The 11,750-nt window shown below is 38.8% G+C and overlaps 1 protein-coding gene across 4 annotated transcripts in view; it reads right to left on the minus strand.

Moving 5' to 3' along the window:
• LOC117179514 (vesicle transport protein USE1) overlaps positions 1-11,750 on the minus strand; it is a 108,951-nt gene that overhangs the window by 42,937 nt on the left and 54,264 nt on the right. The gene's annotated exons all lie outside the window — the stretch shown is intronic.

An 11,750-nucleotide genomic window follows, 5' to 3' on the forward strand; every position in this document is an offset into this window, starting at 1 on the left:
CATTTATCCACTCAAAATATTTGGTGCATTTTGTTTCAATAGAAAAAAAATTATCCTTAAAAAATGGGGTGGCCCTATAAATATGGGACACACTGTATTGTAGAACTTATCTTTTACTGAGATAATGTACATGGTCAAGTCGAAAAACTGCTATATTTATTTCTGTAATATAATTATTAAAAGATATGTGGATATAATTCGTTTTTCTATTTACTCTTTGTAAAAATTTCTTTGTAAAAATTTACTCTTTGTAAAATAAAAATAGAGATAGCTGTAATATAGCCTCTTATTCGTTGACATTCTACTAGAAACGGACTGTACGCAATGATTCTACCGTACCAATGAAAGAAACCTGTATACCGACTGGATTGATAATAATAATATTTAATAGTTTCTTCCATGTAGCCCAAAAGATAAGTTGCTGTTCTACATTGCCGATCATTTATCGACGAAACTTGTGACGTCGTGTATCACCTAAGCACTTGTTAATATTATTTTCGTCGGGCCTGCCCCCTGGCAAGGCCTCACTTATTTATGAGATTTAATATATTTTGGACTTGAATTACGCCTGATTAATATAATTAGATTGTGTGATATTGTTTTATCTGTCAAGATATCAAGTTTTTATACTGTAAGTATTGTCATTAAACTTGAAAACTTTATATTTCTGTCCGCGAAACTTCCATTTTTTCGTGGTAAAAACTGTTTTCTGTATAATTTTTCTTTTGCAAAGTCAATTTTTAAGATTCAACTAAGTAACACTATCTCTCTGATAAAATAGATTGATTTGATGCAACGTAGAACTAAAATTGTTAAATAATAGTCATGCTATAAGGAAAATCACCTTTGCCCCACTGGTTGGCACTGCCCCCCCCCCCCCTTAGCCTACTTTGAATTTTCAGTTCAATTTTGGAAAACTATGTGTAAGATATGTTTTTATTTTCAAATACTCAAACAATGAATTAGCAGATTTTAAAACTGACGTGAAAAGGACAGCTATGCTTATCTCGCCCCACCCTACCCTAAACAATGTATTTTTTAAGTTTATACAATGGAATTTTTAGATCATGAAAGATCATATAAGATTTGCCAATAGATCATTCGACGTGCATTGAAGATGCGAATACACATTTCATATACAATACGATAGTATTCTCAATATGAGACTAACTTTTTTATCATATAAACAGGATACACAAATTTCTTTAAAATTTCGTAAATCGGTAAAAGTGGGTCTTAATAGATTCATCAAAAGGACGAGTGATGCTTCTCGAAGATGCTAACAATTGCACTAGATATAGCATTGTATTTTAAATATCAAAAGACGCCGGTCGTGGATCCCGAGAATGGGGAAAAAGCCAAATAGAACATTCTAAAGTTTGAATATTTGTCCTTTCTTAAAATTGTGTTTCGTTATGGAGATAATAGAATATCCGGAAACGTTCTTAAAGATAAGTAATTCATACCAGTTTATTATTATTTTGTGATGGAAAAGAAATTTTGAGCCTAATAACTACAAATAACGCTGAGATTTTGAACCGGCGGGAGGGGTACTCTATTTTCATTATAAATTCAAAGATTTAGGCCTGGGTTTTTGAAATGCTTGGGGGTAAATAATCTCAAAGTAAAAGAATTGCGAGAAACTATGCACGTCAGTAAACTACATGTTTTATGTGTGTCTGAAACAAAGAAAAAGGGATGGGAAAAAGGAGACATAGAAAACGGGTTGTTGAAAAGGCGGATTTGAAATATGGTCAGGAGTAAGTAGTGAATCATATGGTAGGCATGGCGTAGGTCTGATTTTGAACGAAAGAGCGAAGTAACATCTTACCATAGCATGCTACGCGCGAGTTGATAGTGATCCTAGATCAGTAAAAGGCGCCTTATGGAACACTTTGAATGATACAATAAATATTTGCAAACATCGGGAAAGAATAATTATGCTACAAGACATAAACGGATGAATGGGCATCTAAAATCAGGATACAGAAAGAGTACTAGGTAATTTTGGGGATGCAAGAACAAACTATAACGAAGATAAATTAGTTGATCTATGCTTAGAAAAGTGTCTCTTTATTACAAATACTTGATTTAGGCATAAAATGATCCACATGTACACCTGGTCTAAAGAAAATAGCTACAGTACAATTGACTTTGTTATTGCGGATGAAAGACTAAGAGAGTTAGACAAAGATACAAGGGATGAAGAAAAAAGCCAAGAAAACAAAAGAAACGCGAATAAAAATTGAGAGTCTACAGAAACCGGAGGCGCGAATAGATTTCCAAAATAAGATAATTGAAAGCATAGATAAGGCAACCTGGGAGGCGCTTATAAACAACAAGGATATAGAGGTCGATAAGTTCCGCGATATCATAGTTATGTGTGCGAGTGAACTGTGTGGTACAGTGGTTGTTGGAAGAATGTCTGGTGATGCGTAGTGCAATGATGGAACTCAGACTGCCCAAAATGCAAATCGTATATTTTGGTAGCTTATTTACTAGGGAGGGTCCCTTATCAGAAGTAAGAATATATTAAATAAAGCTACGATGGCAATACATAATTATATATTTGTACCGACTGTACTATACGGTAGCGAGACATGGACCTATCTCTGATGGACCTATCTAACTCTGATGGACAAATTGAGTAGCAAGATAATTCTCAAAGAATGTGGTGCAGAAACGAAATTAGTAGACATATGGAAAAGAAATCGATTAAGATGGTTCGGGGATGTTGGGCGAATGCCAAATGAATGACTAAAGAAACAAGTGTATCAAGGTGAAGGAAATGGCTGCGAGCCCAGACGCAGACCGCGGAAAGAATGGTTAGATTGTCTGAATGAGACCTTAGTTAGAAGAGACATAAGAAGCCCCAGAAACACGAGAGCCTGCATGAAAAAATGCATGGACATAAAAGAAGCTAGAGAAGTATGCAAGGACAGAAAAGTATGACGGCTAATGGATAATAAAGAGTGACAGCAGAGTAAATGACGCCTGAAACACAAGACCTTGGACGTAGGCGTAGTCACTCTTACCCCGAAAGGGAAATGGCTTAATTGTGTGATAATAAAAATGTTTTTCTTACGTAAACAAAATAAACCATTTATTTAAAATTTCATAAATCGGCACTGGTAGGTCATAAAAGTTTCGACAGAAGGTCGACTGATGCGTCTTAAAGGCGTGAATAAATATACTAGCCATCGTATTGCTGTATTTTGAATATCAACAAAGTTTTTCTCATATAAACACGGTAATTTTTTTGTTTTGAAACCGGAGTTCCATTTGTCCAAATATCATGATCATAATTATCTCTTTTACTTTTCGAAATATGACAAACAAAAAAAGTTAAACACATACACAAATGTACATTGGAAAAAATTAAATATGATAGAATAGAAAGACGGAAATATAAGGACATTTTTTGGATTTACTTCGACATAATTGAAAAGTGTTTAACTTAAATCCTTTATGCATACGAAATTTTGTTTAATTTCTTGTATGCACCTCGAACTTAATCAAAAATTTATTTATTTTAAAAGATTTACAAATATGAAATTTGACATTGGCAAAATCGTGCAATGGTTCAATTTCAGACCTTATTACATTTTTAATTCCAATGGTGTAATTTCGAACATTTTTTCAAGAATTGTTCAACTTTTCAGGTATTCAGCCAGAACCAAGTAAGAAAAAAGTGACATATGCGTGTCAAAAGAAATAATCTCCAGCTGACTCCATTAAATTTAAGTATTTTTACGAATAATACTAATTGATTATTATTATTAATGCTAAATTAAGAAATGTAAACACTGTAAAAACAAGAGAGTTTACCTAAAGGAAAGTAGTAAAGGGAACCTGGCGGAAATGTAAATAACCTAGAATAGAGAATATTAGCAAACCTTGTTTGTGAGGGATCGGCGTCGACGGGAGGGGCACTGGAAGAGGACCTAGACGAAGACTCCACGGCGACGTTCATCGGAGAAGCCGGAATCCTCTCATCGTCCAGTCCAACACAACCACGAAACATAGGAACTATCTGACAGTTGTAAACATGAAGCAGACACCACCATAGTCTCTCACCAGTATTCATAGGTAAAAGGGTTGGATATAAGGAAACTGCGCACCAAGTTTGCGCCACTCCTCTAGGCACGGGTAACACGAGGCATTAGTTATGCGACCGCCGGCGAATGGCAACACCGGTTGGACCAACCATCGTAGCTGACACAACCAACCCTGCAACACTACGTAAATGAGCAACCACACTCTGGCAAGAGAGGGGAGGCTGTTAGCCTCCCCTGTTAGATGACAAATCCACAGCCAATAGCAAACCCAGCGGTCCGTAGGCCAGAACCAACCGGCAAGACGGTTTCTACCGCGAAAGGTGAGCATTAGCGGAAGACCTCATTGGAGCTCGTCCGTTAGCACCAACCAATCAAAAGAGGTCACGCAGGAAGTCGGCCGGGTCCGACGGAAAAACAGCGGCAAGACGACGGAAGCGAAGAGGAAAACTCAGTCAGCTTGAGAACCGGTGGCAACGGCGAGATTCGATACCGTCGCAACTTTTGGATATTTTTGGAAAAGACGCAGCATGGACGGAAAGGACTGGGCAGCGGCAGCCAGGTGGCTGCAAAATAAGTGGACCTTTTCTCACCAATCTTAAGAGCCGTTCCCGCCTCGACTCTGACTCGTAATAGCCCGGTAACTTGTCGCGTGTGCTTATGAAAAGTGGTGTGAGATCGGCGGAGACCTCCGCGTGGCTCGAAATTTGGAGAGGCGTTCGAGAAAAGACCAATGTTGATAAGTTGGGCCGAACTAACCTCTATAAACGACCTGGCAAAGGAATTTTCCAGATAAGTGGAGGTCGGAACATGGGACGCTGGTGTCTCCGGTGGATTTCCTCTCACAAGTGCGCGGGTTCCCGATATCGAATTCTATCTCCGCGTGTCTGTAAATTCTTAGAATATTATCAAGAAACTCTCAGCCTGACAATAAGTAAACTCGCGTGTCTGTAAATTCTTTTAATATTGTCAGGATGTTCTCAGCCTGACAATAAGTTACCTCGCGTGTCTGTAAATTTTCAGAATATTGTCAGGGTGTTCTCAGTCTGGCAATAAGTTAACTCGCGTGTCTGTAAATTCTCAGGGGGTTGCCAGGAGGTTCCCAGTCGGGCAATATTTAATTAAAGTAGCCTGTAGATTCCCAGGAGGTTGACTGGGGATTCCCAGCCTTACAACGATTAGTCAAGATAGTCTGTAGATTGACAGGGGATACCCAGTCTGACGATAGTTAGCCAACATAGTCTGTAGATTCTCAGGGGGTTGACAGGAGGTCCCCAACCCCCAGTGAAGTTACTGTAACCAAACTTTGTTCTTCTTTTCTTTTCATTATAATAAATAGGCTTTAGTTTTGTTTTATGGAAAACTGAGTGTTTCAAATAGTTCTCTCTCTCTCGCCCGCGAGAACTACGCCTCCCTTTTGATTAGTGCCTCGTGTAAATTTGGAGCTAGCATTCCTGCTAAGCGACGCCAGGACAGCGTAGTGGAGGTTTTGGTAGGGTGGACCCTACGTGGCGCAAAATAAATTAAAAGGAACTTCGAAGGTTGTTCGTGGTTTTAGAAGTGTGTGGCCCACGGACTCGGCTCATTCAGGCGTGACGAGCAGGTAAGTGGAAGCCGTCTTGTGGCTAGGTTGCCCCACCTGACCCTCCCCCGGTCAGGTCGTGTTAGCGGTAGGCACATGGGATTTTGGGAAACCTTGTTACAAGTCCCAGAATGTGTTTCTCTGGATGGAAAAATTAGCTGAAGCTAATCCTGCTGTCCCTGATTTTCTCCCTGAAGATGTTGATCTCTGGAATCCGAAAAGTGTAGCTTACACAGTAAGATTCGCGCAAGACTCGCGAGCGTATTGCAAAGCTTCAGTTCAAAATTAGAACGGCCAGACGGCATGCATCACATGTTCAGTGCGGGATTAGCTACATAACATCAAATAAAAAGTTCAATACAAAAGTTAAGGTCTTAGCTCGAAACTGGCAGGTTGCAAAGAGAAACTGTTAATATACAGGTGTATTACCCACGATTCCATCAGGTGTCGACGAAATCTGTACATAGCTTGGATTGACTATCGAAAGGCAATCGATAACACCAACCATTACAAGCATCCATTGCATCTCCATCTTGCCTCTATATATTGTGCTCAGACGCAAAACCTCTGTAAATCTATGTAACCCATCGAACAGAAGAGAGTTTAAGTTCAACCACCTTTTTATACATGGACGACCTTAAATTCTTTGCCTCTTCAAAACACGACCATAAAATCCTTGTGACAGCGGTAAACAGGTACTCTAAAGCAATTAGCATGAGCATTGGACTGGATAAGTAGGCCTGCGTCAATTTATACAAAGGAAAATTAGAAAATACATCATCGTATGAAAATCATGTACTTCAACTCATAGGTGGAAATACCATTCAACATGTGGGTCATGGAGAAACGTATGCATATCTTGGAATACCGCAATCGGAGACGCAACATGTGCGTGTGTTAGAAACGACCCTGAAGAAAGGTATCGTAAAATTCTCAAAAAAATGTAGGCTTCCGAATTATCTGGGAAGAATAAGATCCAGGCAACCAATATTCTGGCCGTTCCTATACTGCTCGACACGTTTGGAGCAGTGAAATGTAACGTCGATGAGTTAACCCTTTAATGGATACATTTTTCTATTGGTTATTTTTCGATGAAAACTCTTACTCGGGGTTTTTCGGGGTCTCTGAGCACGAATCTGCAACTAGAATTTTAATATTTCAATTCCCAGATAGTAAATCCAAGATTAAAAATCAAAATTTTTTTTAAACATATACTTCGCTTTAAAATTAATAACTCTGGGGTTTTTGGGACCGCTGAACATGAATTTGAAATCAAAATGTTAATTTGTCAATATCCAAGATGGTGAATCCAAGATGGCAAATCAAAAAATATTTTAAAATATATATTGAAATCGCCATCTTAGATCATGGAAAATTAAAATTTTGATTTTAGATTCATGCTTAGCGATCACAAAAATCCTCGATTCACTAATTTTAGAGCGAAATACGTGTTTTTCCAATTTGTTTATTCCGCCATTTTAAATTCTCAATCTTAAATTTGAAAAAGTAAAATTCTGTTTACAGATTTGTACTCAGCGACCCCAAGTAACCCCGAGCAAAAATATAATATATAATAATAATATATAATATAATAGGGTTGCAGAGGAGCTTGGTCTCCCATTTCATTGCAGCACCACTGCACATGATGTAGCATCACATGTAGCTATCGATGGGTCTTTTCAACATGTTTCTCAAACCTGCTGGATTGAGATCGGATACGGAGGGATTTTTTTGCCTGTCCAGACGGCGTTATAAACACCTTAGTTTTCTTGAGCGCATAATCAATGTACTTGTAGGCGATACCAACTGCCGATCGTGCAAGAAAGAGCCAGAAACACTTTGGCATGTTCTCAGTAGATGTTTCAAGTATGCACGCTACAGGTATGTATAGACACAATGCGGCTCTAAAAGTGTTATATTGCCATCTTTAGGTTTTATACCATGTTGATCTATTGCTCGCCTTGTCATACGCTCATGGTGAACGAGAGTCCGTTGTGGAGAATAATCAGTGTAAGAGTTACTGGAATTTCTCATTTTCCACCACTCAACGTATCAGTGCTACAAAGCCTGATATTGTCCTCCAAGATCTGAAGACCAAGATAATTTAGGTGATTAAATTTTCGGCACCAGCTGATGATAATATCACGGCAAAGGAGTAAGGAAAACGGGCGAAATATCAAGTTCTTCTTTTCGAGCTGAGCAGGCTGAACCAAGGCTACAAAGTCCATCCTGTGTTTCATATAATCGGCTGCCTTGGAGGTATGAAAGCTTAATTTCTTAGCCAACTCAAAAAAATCCCGGTTTGCCAGCATCAGGCTCAGTCCATTGAGAGCGAGATGTAAAAGGCTGTTCTTTTGGGATCACTTCATCTGATCCGTCAACACTGTTCCTCCTAACATTGGACAAATTTTGGTAACTCGAAAAAAGTATCCAGAGGTGAAACCTTCACCTACAACTGTGCCATCTGCCGCGTAAAGGTCAATTTAGACTAGCCGTTCTCGGTTGCGGTTCGCCGGTCCGGTTCGGTTCTCGGTTGACCAGTGCAGCTCACCCTGCGCCGATTCAGCTTATATGATTGTCATTCTCACGCATGCGCGGTTCATAGATTAATGTGACGTGCAGAAAGCTCGAGGAACAGATGACAGGCCTCGTGGCTTAAGCGAGCACTATCATTGACTACGGTTGAGAACGGCACTGTGGAAATTAGAATCGAACCTAAATGCTCGAACCGCACCTGAACCGGGATACCTAATACTTCTGTTTGTCATTTGGAAACGGTCGGAGCTTCATGGTTTAATTTTCGATCAAATAAATAAGTGTCAAGTTCAAAAATTAAAACAAAGGACGTGGGGAGGGAAAACCGCAGTGCTCACTAGCGGTGTCTCAGAAAAGGATCAAAATATGATACTTCAAGTTTAGCTATTAAATGACCAGAGGATGATTTCCGTGCTCAGAAGCTCTGCTTCTGTGATCCTCAATTTCTCCTTGCGAAAGAATAAGTGAAGTTTTGCCTCCACGAACCACAGTTGTTTTTCTAACAAGAACAAGTGAAGCTCAGTTTTAGTGTTCCTTAATTGTCTTTTTGAGAGGAAACAAGAACTCATACACTTCTAGCGGGAGAAAACAAAATTTCAGACAAAAGTGCGCATGCCCGACTGGCTCTAGTGCCGATTCGAAATGTCTGAGATTGGCAATAAAGGTGCAATTGAGCTGCCAGATCCAATAAGGGCACATAAACTTATTTCGGCGGCAGTGGGAGGGCTCCTGGAAGCTTTCAAAAACATTTTAGAATTTTAATTTTTAGTGCCTATATCTAGATATAGAATTTAATTGCGCATCTTTTTCCCCCGGGCAAAAAGTTATAACTTTTTTAGTTTTCTAATTAAAGCCACAAAACTGGTCTTTAAAAAAAAAATCAATTTTAATTTGTTTTTCACTTCAATTTGTGCTCAGTCAGCCAGTTTTTCCGATTTTCAAATAAAATTTTCAGGAAATCTATTTCAAAATGCCCTTCGACTAATAGAGCAAAAGGACTTCAAAAATTTATTTTAAAAATATTTATGTTAATTTTTTTCTGATGCTTGATGCTCATCAGACTTCAGTAACTTCCAGCGTTTCGTTTATCGAGCGTATTTTGAGCAATAAAATACTTTCAGCGAGAAAGTTGTTAACAACAGTACAAGAAAGTTTTTTGGAAAAGCTTAGCCTAATCGGATTGATATTCAAGAAATTATGAACCTCTGAAGTCGATAGCAGGTAGGCGACTCACGCGCGGGCTGTAGCGAGAGTCTCAGATCCAATTTATAATACATATCAGGTAGTATCAAAGTATTATGCATAAATAATTAATAGTGTGTAATGTAAAATAATTTATTAATTTAATATTATGCTAATGAATATTAATGTTATGCTAAGAAATACCAACGTTCTATTACAACAAAAATGAAAAAGAAATCTAGTTCCTGAATCATTTACATTTTTCAATTCTACGAATTTGAGGCATTGAAAAATTCGCGGAATTAAGAATCCGTTGAATCTCAACTATTAGATGTTCATGTTTTGTTTTACTTTTGTACAGTTCTCCTTAAAAATAGAATTATTCAATTGTACATAATATTAAATAAATAAATTATTTTACATTATGCACTATTATTTATTTATGCATAATACTTTAATAATACCTGATTACTTGATTATTTTTTAATTTTGGCGCCTTGAAACTTTATTATAAATCGGATCTGAGATTATCGCTACAGCCCGTGAGCAAGTCGCCTAGCCGCTATCAAATTGAGACGTTAATAATTTCTCAAATATCAATTCGATTGGGCTAAAATTTTCCAGAAAACTTCTTTGCACTGTTGTTGACAACTTTCTCACTGAAAGTTTTTTCATCCCCATAATATTTTATTTAAAAATCCTAAAAACTAACTGACTGAGCAACAGTTGAAGGGATACAAAAATTAATATCGATTTTTACGAAAAATCCAGTTTTTTTTGCTTTAATTGGAAAACGAAAAAAGCTACAACTTTTTGCCATCCGGGGAAAAAGATGCGCAATGAAATTCTACATCTAGATATAGTCTTTAAAAAATAAAATACCAAAATTTTTTTGAAAAGCTAAAGGGGTCTTCCCACTTCCGGTGAAGGAAGTTTATGTGCCCTTATTCGATCCGGCAGCTCAATTAACGCAGTCAAAACGCAGGGAATAGTAAGCTCAGTATCGGCGTATGGTCAGGATAAAAAAACGGAACCTCCGACATTGTGATATTTCACTATCACATGACAATCATAAAAGTACCGATATATTCCGGTATATTTGCAGTAAATATGAAGTAAGCTCTTTACGGAACAAAATAGATGAAGAAGTAGAAAGGCTCTATGAAAACTGTGTCAGTCGAAAATTACTACACCAAGGAACAAAATGGGTTTTTCACATAATCTGTAATTCCTGAAAACTGGTTTTATTTTGTTAAAAAAAATTTTTAAACCGAAAATTTCTCAGATATTCTACACCAACCATACAGAAGAAGTCATCACATTTAAGAGACTGCTACTTTTGCAAGAACGACGTTGAAGGATTCATCACAAAAAATAAGAGTACCATTTCATACATTAATATGCTCACAGTAATAACACTAACTGAAATAGATCCGGAAGCACCCAGAATTGATACAACCGTTCAAATAGATAATGTAATGGATGTCGACAATCAACCTGAAGAAGAGAGTAGTGATAGTGAAGCCACTCATGACAATAAGGACAAATGAGATTATGTTACGTATAACACTAAATCGAAAGATCCATTATTAGTCTCGCAGCCGGAACTAAATGACTTTATCAGAGATCTAGGATGACCAAAAGATGGTGCGGATGGTGCGGCCTATGAAAAAGCCACCGAACGCGTCCTCGGTTTGCGGAAAGGGTCCCTGTACCAAGGGTTTCTGCTGAATATGGTTACAAAAATAAATAGGCAGTCGCGGACAATTGTCCAGGGGTGGTCCCGCAGGAATTAACCCCCAAGCGGAGGTGTGAAAACCGTGCCGAAAGCTGAATGGCACCTGGGTGAGGTGTCTAGAACGGTGACTCTGGGATACCAGGCGACCTCTCAGAGTAAGCAGCCTTATCCTTGCATGCGGGGCTCTACAAGGATGGACGAACCCCTTTCCCTAGCTTCTCGTTGGAACAACAATGACAACACCAAACATAGTTGTATTGAGTGCGGTTCAAAACAACAGAACGCGCAGGGCTCGCGACAATGGGTCGGCCAACAATGCCGACCAATCTAGAGCTGGGGGAGCCAATGAAAATGGATTCAATGCAATGGATCAGCGGGATCTCGTGACCTTTGGGTGGACGGAGCGACTGAATCACGACTTGCTAGACTGCTACGATGCGAGTGTGGCCCGTGAACAGGGTTACATGGCACGGCTGCATGCTCTGTGGTGCGAGAAACACCCGGAGCTATCGCACTTTTCGCAGCAACGTCTACGAAACCATGCTGAACTACTCCTTGAAAGGGGCTATGTAAGCGGAACGCCTACTCTACCACAGCTAGAACAAGCCGGCAACAAAGAAAGAGAGGCGACACTAAGACCAACCGCGGGCAGGCATCC

Source organism: Belonocnema kinseyi, chromosome 9 (genome assembly GCF_010883055.1).
Source record: "Belonocnema kinseyi isolate 2016_QV_RU_SX_M_011 chromosome 9, B_treatae_v1, whole genome shotgun sequence".
Taxonomy (NCBI): domain Eukaryota; kingdom Metazoa; phylum Arthropoda; class Insecta; order Hymenoptera; family Cynipidae; genus Belonocnema; species Belonocnema kinseyi.